The sequence below is a fragment of the Excalfactoria chinensis genome, chromosome 1 (genome assembly GCF_039878825.1).
Source record: "Excalfactoria chinensis isolate bCotChi1 chromosome 1, bCotChi1.hap2, whole genome shotgun sequence".
In the NCBI taxonomy this organism is placed as follows: domain Eukaryota; kingdom Metazoa; phylum Chordata; class Aves; order Galliformes; family Phasianidae; genus Excalfactoria; species Excalfactoria chinensis.
Genome location: NC_092825.1, coordinates 18,387,481 through 18,402,813, shown reverse-complemented (window position 1 = coordinate 18,402,813; position 15,333 = coordinate 18,387,481). Strand labels below are relative to the sequence as shown.

The 15,333-nt window shown below is 47.3% G+C and overlaps 1 pseudogene; it reads left to right on the top strand.

Moving 5' to 3' along the window:
* Window positions 1-9,338: 9,338 nt before the first annotated feature.
* LOC140263140 (tetraspanin-7 pseudogene) lies at window positions 9,339-10,638 on the top strand (annotated as a pseudogene).
* Window positions 10,639-15,333: the final 4,695 nt, after the last annotated feature.

The window sequence follows — 15,333 nt, the reverse complement described above, 5'->3', positions numbered from 1 at the left end:
CTCTGGGGGCTGCAGTCCGCCGGCACTTCCGGCCCCGCGAAGGGAGGCGGCGGCGGCGCTGGGCGGACTACGGCTCCCAGAGCGCGCGGCTCCGCTCGGGATCGGCCGGGATGAGCGCCGCGCGGCCGCGGTTCCGGACCGCTCGCTCGGCGCCGCCCCAGCTCGGCCCCGCGGGGAGCTCCGTCCGCGGCTCCTGCGTCCGCCGCGCGGGTCCGTCCGGCACCCTGCAGAGCGGGGCCCGCTGCGGTGGCGGGCGGCGCTCCCGCGGCAGCTGCCCTGGAGCCGCGCAGCGGGCTGCTCCCGCCTCCTGCCTCGGCCGCCGGCTGCTGCCCTGCGGGGTGAAGCGCGGCGAGACGCGGCCGTAGCGCGGGTGGAAGCGCTGGTGAAGCCCGGCTCCCGTCTGCGTCAGTCGGAAGAACCCGCGCCTTCCTGCGGCGCTGCCCTCAGTGTCCCCGCGCTTTGTCTTTCTGGCGGCCTTCCCTCAGCTGTTGGCTGCTAATGCTTCACTCGCCAAACCTGAACGAGCCGCGCTGTACGGCCTGTTTACATGCAGCCTGTGCTTGAGGATGCTTCACATCCCTGCGTGGACGCCTACACGTGTTTATCAGTCATAAAACTTGCTCGAGAGGGACATGTCAGGAGCTTCCAGATGGTGATCTCTTCTGAAGCCGGCTCTGCCCTTGGCTCTGTTTCTGATAGGTCACAACAAAACACTGAGTCTGAGCACAAGCTTATTATCTAAGTATGGTTTGACTAGAACAGATTTGAGGTGCGTTTTCTGGTCCTTGCTGAAATATTCCACTCCATGCACATCTCCTGGCCAGAGCTGCTTTGGGACAGAGGTGAGGGCTGGAAGTACGTGGCACGTGGAAATGAAGTGCTGACGTGTTGGGGCAGATGGGGCTCTCACTTCCCGTTAGGCGCGGTGACAGCTGGACTTGCAGTGCAGGCACAGATCAGGCAGTTGCATGAAGAATGGCCCGGGGTTTTAAAATGCAGCTAGCCGGGTAAAGGTGTAAGATATGCAGCCTGGGACTTCTGAAATATGCTGTCCAGCCTCTGTCGTATCGGGAAGAGAACTTTGCTTTGGGCTTCTGAATCTATTCACAGATTTCAAACATTTTCCAGAGCTGTGGATGAAGGCCACTAAAAAGATGGGAGTGCTGTGCAGTACAACAGCAGGTTGGTCACTGCTTCTGGGGACTGCCAGAAGGTTTCTTGGCACTCACTGACTCCCTGCCCCAAGCACTGCCATTTCCAGGTGCACTGCATTATCGGCTGGTAATGTTTGGTTCAGAGCTGAGGATCGCTGCCTTAGCCTGCAGAAAACACCTCTCCTGATCTGATCTGATTTGGCAGTTCATCTGCTCGGGGGCACAGCGTGAACCCTGGAACCCTGCTTCTTCTCCAGTTCATGATGCTGCACCCTGATTGTGTCAACAGCATCAGCACTTTCACTTACAACTGCTTCAGGCTCTGCTGGCTCAGCAAGAGCAGAGGTAGCTGAACATGCCTTTGCAAGGACCAAGCTAAGATGCACGTTTCTGCTAATATGAAGCAATGCCAGAGGAGTGCCTTTAGGACTCGCAGAAGCCAAATTAATACTTACCTCCCGAGTCACGGCCTCTGGTCAGCTGTGGCTGTGCTGCTCCATGTCTCTCCCGTCACCGGCGGTGGTTCCGTTGTCCCCGGGCGGGTATCAGGTGCCGCCGGGCTCGCAGGGCTGTGGCGCCCTCTGGCGGTCCCCTGGCGTCAGCGCTCCTCCGCCTGCGCTGCGGTTCTGGTTCTCCTCGCTCCTTCCACTCCCTCACTTCTGTTATCACTCAGAACGAGCATCCTAAGGCCAGCTCTGATCAGCTCAGCGGTGTGGAGTGTATTTATGTTTCTTCAAATACGGGGGCATCATCTGCACTGCAGGCAGTCTGCTGACAGGGAGATTAAAGTGTACTTTGCTGCTGGGAGTGATGCAGCCTGTTATTCCACACAGAGGCCAGGGCAGGCAGATATTGCTGATAACCATATTAGGAGATTGCTAGCCAGGCTCAGAGGACAACATGGTATCAGTGCACCTGTTTCTGAGGGGCCATGACCCCCAGCAGCACTGTGATGCTCTCAGATTTGCTCCTTCAGCACTGCATCGGAGGGCATGAAATGCTGCACGTGGCTAGTACTGCTCTGATACAGCTGAGCTGGGAAGTTGCATGAGCCAGCCTGCACAATGGATTAGCTCGGCCTCTTCGAAACTCCACAATTTAACCCTCACCTATTTCCTGTGCTTGGGGCCAGTCCATCACTCGTAGCCCTGTGGAGTGACACTGGGGGAAGCCGATGGCTGTAGGTAATGTGTTGGTGCTCTAAGCCCAAGGCAACACAGGCAGGCATGCAGCCCGCTGTGCCCATAAGGAACTGGATGGTGCTGATGGGACCAAGGCTTACAGCCCCCATGTTCTTCCTCTGCTTCTTTCCCTTCCTCTCCCCTTTCCCACTGAATTAACAGCAGATTAACACAGCGCTGTGCAGTGTAGGGTAAGCTTGGGTAAGAGAAGCTGTTAGCTGTGTCAGCATCATTTGTGTGGGAGGCACGCAGAGCGAGCAGCACTGGGCTGATGTGACAGCCAGGAAGATGTGAGAGCAGCACTGGGCTTCCCTTCTCCAGGGACTGATGCTGCAGCCCAGGAGGTAAACCAGAGTTTCTGCTGCTTCACAGGGAAGGCTGGGAAAGCAACGAACCAGGGACGTGCACCAGTGAGGGAGCCTAGGGTGGCACCAGTGAATGTTTCCGTTCACCAGACATAACAAGCAGTCCCACATTAGAACATAATGCCAGTAGGCTTTGGAAGACAAAGAGAGACAATGGAGCTATTATAGATGGTCTTGTTCCTACACGCAAACAATTAATCCACTCAGCGCTGTTTTCAAATAATAACAGTCTGGATTAGAGCCACAGAGCAGAAAAGTCTGGGCTAAAGCCAACTTGCAATCCTTAGCACACACTATTCTGCCTCAGATTTGAAAGCCGTATGACTGTATGAGGACCTTTTGGTGTAGTCACACGATAAATGAACTAAAGATAAACACAGAGTTATGAATCACTGACAATCACTGCTCATGCTAATGTGAGATACGTGTACAAGGATTAAAAGGATGGGTCCAGAACTTTAATTTAAAGTTGTATTGAAAAGAGGCAGCGATGGGACTTTTCTGTTAAATGACTTCCTCCTCATGGGTGCACTGTTAGCTTTGCAGTGTGCACAAAGACTGACAGCTTGTCCTGCAACAGATTGAGCTGGGGAATGAAAGAGTGAAGTGGCTTCTCCATGTGCATAGTCACAGTGCTGCAATCAACTTGCCCAGCTATCAGCTCTAAGGCCCTGCAGGTAAGTTAAGGTTGTAGAATATCAGTGCTGTTAACACAGTGTTTTCCTAAACCGTGCCAGCTTTCAAGTCTCCAGTCCAAAACCTGTAAGTGCTGTAAGGAGATGGCTGAAGTACTGAAGAAGGAAAGTAGTGTGGGATCATTCTTTCTGGAAGTGAAATCTCTATATACGTATATATGCATATATATTTCATACTCAGATAAATATCTGCCATGGAAAATTTCAGCTCAGGGTAGTTAAAGACTTTAAAAGCACACAAAAATTGTCTCAAAAAATGGAAAGTAGTCAGCAGGCTTTCCTATAAGAAAATCCAAGTAAACTGCTTGTAATCCTCATATTTGCTATCATGCTGATAAGCGCTTTATGCATATGGGCAAACAAGATCATTTTATGAATAGTGCAGCAATTCAAAGGAAATTACAGTAAGAATGTTCAAGATTTTACCATCCTAGGAGAGCTAAAAAACATTCTTCATATCTGGGATTATCAGAGGTGACAGGCAGGCTGACAAGTTGTTGCCTTGATAAAGGCAATGATCCTCATGTGATGCACTGTTTGCATGTGGACTGTTTCCTTTAAATAAGGCTTTCTGTGACCTTTACAAGAGGCGAGAGTGATGCTGGCTCGAGGACAGCACACCACGTGACGATACAGGGAAGCTGTAAAAGTCCACGGATCTGGACCCCAAGGCTTGGAAAGTCTTCTGGTGCTCTAATGTTGCTGCTTTATGGGAACTCCATAACTGTTCACCTCAGCGAGGACAAAGGTTACAGTGACCCTGAGATAACAGCTTGTGCCCCGTGGCATTCTTCAGCTACTCAGAACAGAGTGCATGGTCACACTGTCCTCTGCCTGTGATGGCACTATCTGTCAGAGCCTGGAAATGTGGCAGAAAGAACGTTGTCATAATTAGTATTATGGCGTTTGTTTAAGATAAGATGGAAAAAGAAAATGAGGTTTAAGGAAGTAAGGTAATCATCAAAGCCAGCAAAGCTGATGAAAAATTACACCAAGCAAGTGAAAGGTGGGATAGATTTTTGCTGCTGCAGAACTTGGAAATCCCCCTTATCCGTGGAAATTCTTATTGATAAGTGTAGATAAGTAGTGTAGGTAAGTATTATATGAATAATGATCTGCCAAGTACACCAAACTGCTGCCAAAAATACATTATATAAATCCCAGCATGTGAAACACTTCATACTTTCAGAATCGAATTCAACAAGAGGAAATGGAGAATTAATAATAATACGTTCAGATGTTTTTCAATTCAGGCATAAAACTGGACAATGTTTAAGCTTGTCTTCTCTTCCTATTGCTCTCTGAAATGAAAAGCTTATTTTCCAGTTCCTCTGACATGGTATATTGTCAGGCTTTCCCACCCATCCATCCTGCACGCTATTTAGATACATTAGCATCGAAACATATCTGATGTTCAGCATATTTTTCTGTGGGCTAACTGGAAAGTGCCTTGAATTTTCCTTGAGGCTCGCCCAAGGCATGGGTCATGTTACCCCTTGGAACTCTTCTGAAGCTGCAGCTAAAATTACATTTTGTCTTTTATTTTAAGGTTAAAAAACGCATTAGATGTTAATTATTAACCCAAAGGAGCTCTGATCCTTGCTATTAATAGTAAAGCAGCTGATATACAATAAAGATTGTATACTTTAGTTCCTAAAATTAGTTCAGTTTGAGAAACGTACCACTGCTGCTGTGACTATTTTTGTGAAGTACATTCTGAGAAACACAAGGCTGGGTTCTGCCCTGGGATCACACTTGCTTCAGGCTAAGACATTTCCTGCTCAGATATGCTGGCTGGCTGTAATTACACCATTCTGCGGCTCTGGTCTGTGCATGCTACATCTGTGCTCCCAACAGCAGCAGGTGATCCAATATTTCCTCTCATATCAGGGGTCTGTGAAGGTGCCAGCTGTATGTGGTGTTCCATAATCTTCTAATTACCCAAAGGGACTTGCAACTGGAAACGAGTTAACGCATTTCCTTCCCAGAGCTAATGGGAAGATCAAGGAGAAATTCTCTCTTCCTCCTAGCCTATTTTCTCTCTTTATCCTGCCTGGGCTTGCACCAGATCCATGTTGCACAGCAATCACTGGGAAGGAGTGAAAAGCTATGACTGTTATCCCATTTCATTCAACTTAGAATTAAGGTATCGTTCAGTTTTACATAGAAATCATGTCATTCACTTGATTCTGATAAATTTCCTCGCACTGAATACCTACTCTTCCTATTGAATTAAATGGGATTTATGGTATAAGACATCCAACATGATAGAACATCATAGAATCAGGCTTTAACATAAGTAGATGTTCTTGTGGTCTATTTATTGAGCTTTCACAGGACATGAAAATGCCCATTAGTTGTTAAAGCATCAACAGCATGCTGCTGTAACATCAGCAGGACACTACGAGGGCATCACAGGAGTTCTTGTTCAGGTACTTTGGCAGATAAAGTGCAGCTCTGTGAGTTGTGCCACAGAAATCTCATTTGGGTATCCAAGGAAAGCAAAACTGTGAACTCTGCTTTTCTTCTGAGAGTCTGTAAGTACTGGAAAAAGGCTGGGTTATCTCAGCAGATATCGCCATCACAGCTGTCGCAAGGCCTTTCTGGCACCTCATTTCCCCTTTAACAAAGCCAGTTGACTAGCATGGGATGAAACAAAACCGGAAAAGTCTGAATTGCAGTTTCTCAGGCCCAAATAACAGATTCAAATGGAAATGCTAAGCAAACACTGACCAGAACATCACACTGCACGGCTCTTTCAGCCTCCCCACACAGAGCGTTATTTCACTTCCTTCCAGTAGCAAAAGAAGTTGAATTCAGGTCTCCCTATTTGAGGCAGGTGCTCACAACCTAAAGGTGCTGGAAAAAAACAAAGGGTGGGGAAAAGACTTCTCCTCCTTTCTGCTTTGCATTAGTTGCTAAACCAGTATGTCCTTGAGAAGACCTGCATAAACAGATACAGACAGCATGGCAAAATGAAGAGCTGTATCTCCTGAGACAGACGGGAGAGCAGGATTCCAGGCTGTTACCCCAAGTGTAAAGGAACTCCTACATAGGAGTTCCTATCTAGGAATTCCTTCCTGCACAGCTGGAAATAGGAAACAGTATCCAAACCCAGACTGCCACTGGGAGCTGGGTGTGGAGTTTTCAGAATCTAAATTCAGAAGTCGATACTTTCATCCCTTTTGTGAATGTAGCTGGTATTAGCAGCTACCCATGTAATTTCAAATCTAATTTGTCACCAGCAGTCTTCATTTTTCAAGGGAAATCTGTGCATTCCCTTCACATTAGTTCTCTCTCCCGAGGAGGGAGCTCAAGCAGAAAACCACAGAGAATGCTATTAAAAGAAGTAAGCACTGGGAGAGAAATAAGGAGTATTGTGGAGAAATGACAATTACCTTGAAATATGTAAATCACAGCTCAGTTCAAGCTGGGCATATTCAGACTTTGTCACCATTTACAATCCTCGAGACAGGCCTAAAACAAGGGAACACATTTTCTATAACAATTCTGATTTTCAAACCTGTACTTTGTTCCTACATGGCACAACGCACCCTAAGATATCCCACCCTGCCCAGCTGCTTTCACTATAGGGAAAATTAATAACAAAAGCATTTTTATCTGCCTTCTTTAATGTGGATCTCTAATCTTCAAATCTGAGACAAACTCTCTAGTTTGCCCCATAAAGAAGGGGCTGTAGCCCCTCACTAGGACTGTCCAACAGAGCCAGTGCAGCCCTTCTACTGGTTTCAGCTGTCTGCAGTGCAAGACCTTGTTCTGAAAAAGATAAGTTGTGAGAAAGAACAGGGAGAAAGTACACAGAGCCATGAGAGATAAGAAAACTGCAGTGGGCAATGCTGAAATGTGGACAGCTAGCACTTCAAGGACTCAAAAGGAAAAACACTGATATTAAAATGTGTAAAATCCTAAGAGAATAGAACAAGTGGCCAGAGGACGCAACTCTGCAACAACCAGCCCATTCCAAGGACTGCAAAGACATTTCCCTGCATGACCGACACCTGGAGACCTGCTGCTCCAGAAGAAAGCCTCTTCACAGTGTCACCTTCAGAGCCTCCCAACTTAGGATCATAAAATCATGGAATCATTAAGGTTGGAAAAGACCACTATGACCACTAAGTCCAAACATTGGCCCATCACCACCATGCCCACTAACCACATCCCTCAGTGCCACATCTACATTTTCTTGAACACCTCCAGTGACGGTGACTCCACCACCTCCTGGGGCAGCCTGTTCCAATGCATTACCATTCCTTCTGACAAGAAATGTTTTCCAACTCGATAGGTTTCCTTCAGGTCTGAAACTGTAAAAACCATGAACTTTTAGGTACTGGTTATCAAATGCCAGACCAGACAACCTCTACTTTGTATTCCTCACTGAGGATATTAGCCACATGATTTAGTGCTAAAGCAGGCAATGAAAGGCAATATACTGCGGAGTACTTTCGGAGCAGAGAATCATCATTTCTGAATCACCTTGATGTAAAGATCTTGGATAGATCTGAGAATCAACGTTTCTCAGAGCAGATCTGCCAAGTAACTGATGCAGTGTTCATTCTTGTGAAAAAGCAAGAGGAGAATCTGTAAATGCAGAAATTATTGAGGCCACTAATTAAGAATAGAGTAGTGATGATTTTGCTGCGTCGATGCCTTGACAACTGTAACTTTCTGATGGAATGTGGTAAACTGATATAAAAGGCACCTCCTTTCTTCCCATTCTGTAACAGAAAGAAAGAAACAAAAAGCTTATCTCTAACTTCAACACAAAGATTACAAACAGAACACAATTAACTTAAGAAGACAGTACTGTAGGAGTTGATAAAGATATGAACAACAGGGTTCTCGGACCTAAATTCTTGATGTGATTACAGTATACACAAATGAGAAACCTCAATTTTACTGCAAGTTATATGAGGGAAACTTGGAAGGACTGTCTCAGTATGAGACCTGAGAGGAAAAAAGAAGAGATCAACAGCTTGAAATGCACAGCGATCCAGCAGACTGCACAGGTTACAGATCCTTCACCAGCTTGTGGAACCGTAACAAGCTCTCTGTTAGAAAATATCTTTAAAATCGTTATTATTTTTTAAGCAATGCAAACATTTATGGCAGTCTGATAGCACGTCAGTAGATAACAAAACTAATTCCTTAAGCTGCTGAAGACACAGGAAGGTCAGCTTTGTGTCCTGAGGTGGCTTTGAGTGGTTTCTGTTCGCAGAAGGTGGTATGAAATCTTACACCGAAGAGCACTATGTACCTCTTGTGGTGCTGACAAGAAGTGCCAAAGAGACTCACCGAGTGCAAATAGCGGCGGGGAGGCATTGCTATCACTGCCGGCGATACTGCTTCCTCTACAGTTTCTCATCTGATGTTTCTTATCTGGCACGTAGGAGATTTCCTTCAGCCATGAGGTTGCACTGCAGAGCTGGTGTACATAAAGGGCACTCTCGTGCCAGACCTTCCATGGGCCACCTGTAACACAGCCCTCCAGGACATTCTGCACGGGCGTTTTACGCCTTTCCTGGTGCTCAGCCTGATGGTGGGGATAATCAGCTGAGTATTTAACAGGGTCAGGCAGGCTGGAAAATAGTTTCCAACCGGGCAAAGTGAGACAGATGAACGACTGCATCGTCAGTTAACGTTCAGGTACACATTTTAAGGCTTGTTTCTTTCATGCGTCCTCCCAGAGCAGGTTAACGCACAAACACCTCAGCGCTTCAGCGCGGCTCGGGCCGTGAGGGGAAGGGCGCCCTGCGCGGCACCGGGGCCCGCCCGCCGAGCCCCGCAGCGCCGCCAAACGCCGGCGGCGGCCGCGCCCCCGAGCCGGGTGCTGAAAAGGGTCGGGGCGGAGAGCCGGGCCACTCGCAGCCCGCCCGCCGCCGGGAAGAGCTCCGGACCGCCGTCCTGGGCCGAAATTGGCGACCCCTCAGCGACGTCATGACCGTGCTGAAGCTGTCCCTCATGGCTTTCAGCTTCGTCTTCTGGGCGGCGGGGCTGACCATGCTCATCATCGGCCTCTGGGCTAAGGTGCGGCTCGGGGGCTACCTGGCGCTGTCGGCCAACGACTCCCCCAGCGCTCCCGCCGTCCTCCTGGCCACCGGCACCGCCGTCATCGTCTGGGCCTTCCTGGGCTGCTTCGGCGCCGCCACCGAGCACCGCGGCCTCCTGCGCACCTACGGCGCCTTCCTGGCGGCCGTGCTGTTGGCCGGGCTGACCGCGGGGCTCTCGGCGCACCTGTACCGCCAGGACATCGCGCGGGGCTTTCGAGAGGGGCTGCGCCGGGCCCTGAGCGACTATGGCGAGGACGAGGGGAAGGCGGACGCCCTGGACGCTTTGCAGCGCACTCTGGGCTGCTGCGGTGTGGAGAGCTACCGGGACTGGCTCTCCACGCCCTGGGCGCTCCGGCAGAACGCCTCGGTGCCGCTCAGCTGCTGCCGGGTCCGGCGGGGCTGCCCGCTCAGCTCGGCCGGCGCACACGGCCTGCACCCGGAGGGCTGCTTCGGCAAGGTCTCGGCCTTTGTCAGCGGCAACATGTTCTGCGTTGCCACCGCTGCCCTGGGGCTGGCGGTGCTGCAGGTCGTTGGCATCGTGCTGGCTTGCCTGATGGCTGCCCGTGTCCCTGCTCGCGTTACCGCCCCGCACTGAGACCTCCCCGGATCTGGCCCTTGTCACCTCCTGCTCCCTTCGTTCCCCTTGGATCTGGGAGATCTGGGTGTGCCCCATCTGGAAGACCTCTTCATTGTCCCCCATTTCACCATTCCTCTCCAGTCTGTTTCCTCTGCTGGAGCCTGTGTCACGTATGCCAACAGCACAGGCATCTCCACAGCCTCTCAGAGCTGTCTCCTGTCCTGCTTGTGTCCCCTGCATGACAGCAGGTTTCCACTTCCCTCCGGAGCCTCTGGGCACAGAGTGGAGAGCGACAGCATGGACAGACATCACCCTGTTGGGCCAGATGGACAGCTGGGTGACAGCTCAGCAGATGTCTGGGTGATGTGAACAGACAGAGGTACTGAAATGGGAGCAGGAAAGAGAAGAAGGCTTGTGGGAGCAAGGCAGACATCTCAGCATTGTATAGGAGCTGCTGGAAGATCAGTGTCACTGGAATACTGGAGTGCACAAGTGGCATGTGTGGTCTGGGTGGGTCTGGGGACAGCCTCTGAAGGCTGCTTGAGGAACTGCCCTGCAACATGCATTGCACCACTGTGCTTCACTCTAGTGAGCTCCTTGCTAGGATGTCCAGGTCTAGACATTTCCACCATAGGAATTAGGAATTTAAGCTGTAGAGAATAGGTAAATGCCAGCAAATGGGAGCAGGACAGGAAATCATCAGTGACAGGAGTTAACAGCCTGGGAGGGGAGAGTGCAGTTTCCCAGGGCAAAGGGAGTTAGCAGTAGGGCCCAAGTAAAGAATGTGCTGGAATAGAGAGTGAGGAAAACTGGACTTTGTAGAAGTAGGCTTCTGGGATTTTATGACAGTGTTCCTGGGGTGAAGCCAGGGCAAAACTGTATTTCACTCCCAAAGATTCTGATTTCAGGTATTTTTGATGCTTGTAATTGTTCGTGCAATTTAAAAATACCTGGAAATGCCACTATTTCTGTCTTTTGTGGTAGTGAAGCCCTTTCCTTGTTCTCTGCATTTCCTTTTGTTTGAGAGAGGGACTGATTGGTCCGTTCTGTGATGAATTTGTCCAATCTGTAGATCTGTAACTGTTTCTGACCTGGGGACAGTACTTAATTTGGCCTACTAATGGCAGCCCTTGACCACATGAACTGCTCTCATGAAGGTGCAGTTGTACTGTACGGGTGAGAATTCGCTCTGTCAAACAGTGTCATTTTGCTGTTTGTCTTGTTTTCCATGGAAATAAACAGGAGGCATTACTTTCAGAGAGACCTGCACACCAGCAGAATTCTGCAGGGAGCAGGGAATATCCAGCACTCTCTGGAGTGAGGTCTGCAGGCTGCTTTTGCTGCTGTATTTATAGGAATGACCTTTGCTTGTTTAAGTAATTTCCTCGGAGTCAGTTCTCTTGATCACAGCGTACAAGATCAGAAATATAAAAAGAGAAAGTCAAGAATCCTGATGATTTATGTGTTTTGAAGTGTTAGGAGGAGAGAAATGCCCTCATCAGGAAGGTTTTTTGGGGCTGTTCCTAAAACACAGAGGTCTGTAGGTCACCCTTTGGGCGAGCAGTTCTAGTCAGCATGGATGGATGGAGCTGACAATTGTGGGTTAACAGTTATGTTGTGCCTGAGTGTTAGTGGTGGTTTTATGTACCTTCCATTTGCTCAGATGTCAGGTGGCTACATTAAGTAATCAGGCTCCAGCTAATGAGTGAGTAAATGTAATGAGTAATGAGTAAACAAGTGTCTCAGCCATTTGACAATTCATCTGAATAGATGAACTCTGGATACGTGTTGGGAATCTCTTTTTAGGGCAAACATTTCATTTTAGTGCTGTTTAGTTTATTTTTTTTTCATCGTTTCTTGTTTTAAATAATTGAATTGCTGTTGTTGTTTATGAGTGTCCCCGTCCTAACATGTTTTGGATGGTCTTTTGGAGCTGGGCACTAATGGAACTCTGCTGTTTTCTGAAAATCGTGGTCATTTTGTACAGTCTTAACAGTGTGCAAAAAGTGTAACTTGTACCAGGAATGGTACTTCAGAAATAAAGTAGTGTTACAAGCAGTACAAGTCACTGGATCCAACTCAGTACCTGTGTTTGTGTATGTCCCTGCAAGCAAAATAAAGCGTACATTGAGATGTAAAGACAGAAGTATTTTTGTTATTCAGAAAAATAAACAGCAAAGCGGAGATTATGGGGAGTGTTGGGAAGGAACGTGGAGTTGCCTTGTATTTATGAGAACTGTCTTCTCCTGAATCAATAAGCCTGGAAAGTTACAAGAATATTGCTCGGGTCTTTTTTAGCACCACAGGTTGCTCAGTTATTTCTGATATCGATCCAGATTGTGTTGTATGACAGGCAGCGGTCGGTCGGAATGAAGAATGCTGGTGAAGCCTGCTTGATCTAAAACCTTGTGTTGACATTCCCCTTCAGTGCATGTATTGTTTTAAGCTGTTTAAAAGAAGTTTGAAACAAATAGGAGTGACTGGAGCCAGCTTTAAGCATACCACTGCGTGTTTGTGTGGTGGCCAGGCCTGAGTCTCAGGACATCACATTAATGTGATGAATAGTTGAAAATGGAGACCGCTCTACACGTGGTCTGTGCTCACTGGAGTAGGATAAACCTTGGCACGTGCTCACAGAAAGGTTACGTATCCTTGTAACACTGCAGGGTGGCTGTGAGGTCTCCTTGGCTGTTTATTGCTAGTTCAAGAATAATCCATCACAACATTAACTTTTGTAGATGAATGGGAGAAATGCCATTCTTTTCTAATTAACTCCCAGATGAGCAGATTCCCAGAAGCTGTTAGAGTTGTCTCAACTTCTTTGTGCTCAGTGGCCAAATTCTAATTTAAAAAATGTTTTAGATTCAGTCATCTCATTTTTGTTCTGAATGGTCAGAACAGCTGGAACTGGAAGATGTTAAAGCAGATGGCACCATTCAGCCCTTGCTGCAATATGTAGTCGTCTGCTGTCATCTTCCTCTGGGCATAGTTACTTACACTTTAAGCAAGCCCAGTCCCATCTTTTCATAGAATCATAGAATCACCAAGGTTGGAAAAGACCTAAAAGATCATCCAGTCCAACCATTCACCTATTACTAATAGCTCCCACTAAACCACTTAACCATGTCCCTCAACACAACTACAACTACATTAGATGTGAGTTGAATTAAAAACCATACCATAATGGGGGCGAGCCGTGTTGCAGTTGTAGAAACAACAGTGCTGTTGTTTGGACAAACTGAGACTTAGGATTAGCAGTGATAAGATTAGCCCCCTGTTATGAAACAAGGACTGTTTTGTAACAATGATCAAGAATATGACTCTAGCAAATTGCAGGGCTGTTCTGGTCTTTTACCCTACGTTGGTTACTCAGTGTACTTGTGTATCACTGAGTTTCACTATATAGAGTGAACTCATCAGCAAATAAACTTGTCAGTAGATGTTTTCCCAAGGATGTGGAGGCAGAATTCAGGCCTTTCTTCCAGATACATTCCAGACTCCCAGAAATTCATCTTCATGGCTTGAAAACAGCATAGAGCTTAATTTTAAATCACCTGATAGAAGTCATCAGAATGTATGCCCACTCCTAAATCAACTGCTTACTACAGCTCTCCCTAATAAATGGAAATGGAGATGGGAGTGCTGTTTTGAAGCTCTCTATCACACATTGTATATGTTATGCTTCCAGTGTGTCAGGCATCATCCTTTATTTCCATTCCGTGTGATGTTCTTTGTGTCCCTGTAACATTCACATTTATTTGTGACTCAGTTTTTAGCTCAAGACACTCGTCATCGTGTTCTTTTCCTTTTGGACGAGGCATCGCAGCAGTGTTGGAACACCATTCTTTCCTTGCAAATTGATACAATAAAATTTCTCCGGTGCTTACTGTATATATCACTCTTAAAAAGAAAACACAACTATTTTACATCAAGCTTACACTGTCCAGTATCTCGTTTGAATCAAATTTATAGTATAAAACACAAATTAATCTTGCCCACAGAGCCTTCTACCGTATAAAAAAAAACACTTTTTGCCTTAAAACCTTTTTCTTTTGAGTTTGCTCATCTAAGCTCTATAGATGTAATTCCCCCAGTGCTGCTTCCTCCCCAGTTTTTAATTACCAATCTGCATGTACAGCCAGCATGCTGCTGGTCAGCTCCTTAGCTGTGACATTTTGGGGCACCGCATTTCCTTTGTTCTTCACCCTAGCTCTTATCATATTGATTATTTCTAACTATCTAGTGTTGACACGATTTCAGGACGGTACTACTCTGTTTCAAATAAGATTTAAAGTGTATTTGGCTCCTTACATCTCAGATAGGATATCTTTAATTTAACTTGGAACTCTTTTCCAGAGCATATTGGCATAAAGCTGGAAGCCACTGGGAGCTTAAAATCAAACCTCAGATGCAGGATCTTTAGGTTCTTTTGTTTTACAGTACTATTGATAGTGACTTATATAAATGATTATAAAAAGTATGATTGTGCAGTCTATAAAGTAGTGTGTGCACATCTCTGTATATCACTTACCCTTGGGTCAGCCACTAGGCATGACAGGGCTGGCAGAAACAGAATTACTGCCTTCCAGGCTTTCTGGGAGGGTTCTGCCTTTCTGCAGTAGGGCCAGGACAATCAGCAGGGTATGAATTGAGTTCTCAGAATGGAGAAGATGGCATTGCTGTGAGTATCTGTGGATATCTGGCATTGCTGTGAATATTTCCAGGCTGGATGTGGCTCTGGGCAGCCTGGTCTGGTGGTTGGCAACCCTGCACATAGCAGGGGGGTTGAAACTAGGTGATCATTATAGTCCTTTTCAGCCCAGGCCATTCTATGATTCCATCAATATGTGTGCCTACACAGCTCTCTTTGGGCTCTTCTTGCTCAGGCAGAGGCCTTGTTATGGAAAGCAGAGTCTTTTTTGTGGCATTTTTTGTCTAGCTGCATTAAGGTGCCTGGTTCTGATCAGGGTGTAGACTGGGAGTCCTTACAGCCAAGGCATTAGCAAAGATTGGTTTCATTCATTGGTGTGTTACAGGTAAGTCAGAAGGATCTAAGCATGTGGCAACGACAGTCTGTCAGAGCTGTACCAGACTTGAAAGGAGATGAGTGTGTTCAGGACAGGTAACTTTTCTGGTCGTGACGCATGGCATTGCCTGGGATGCCAACTCCAAGCAAGCTACCTATGAGAGCAGATGTCAGTCTGATTGACTGTCCTAAACTTGGAGGTAGTCTATAGATAAAAGTGGGGGCAGTTCTCCTACATGCTTTCTGAGACCTCCTTCAATAAATGTG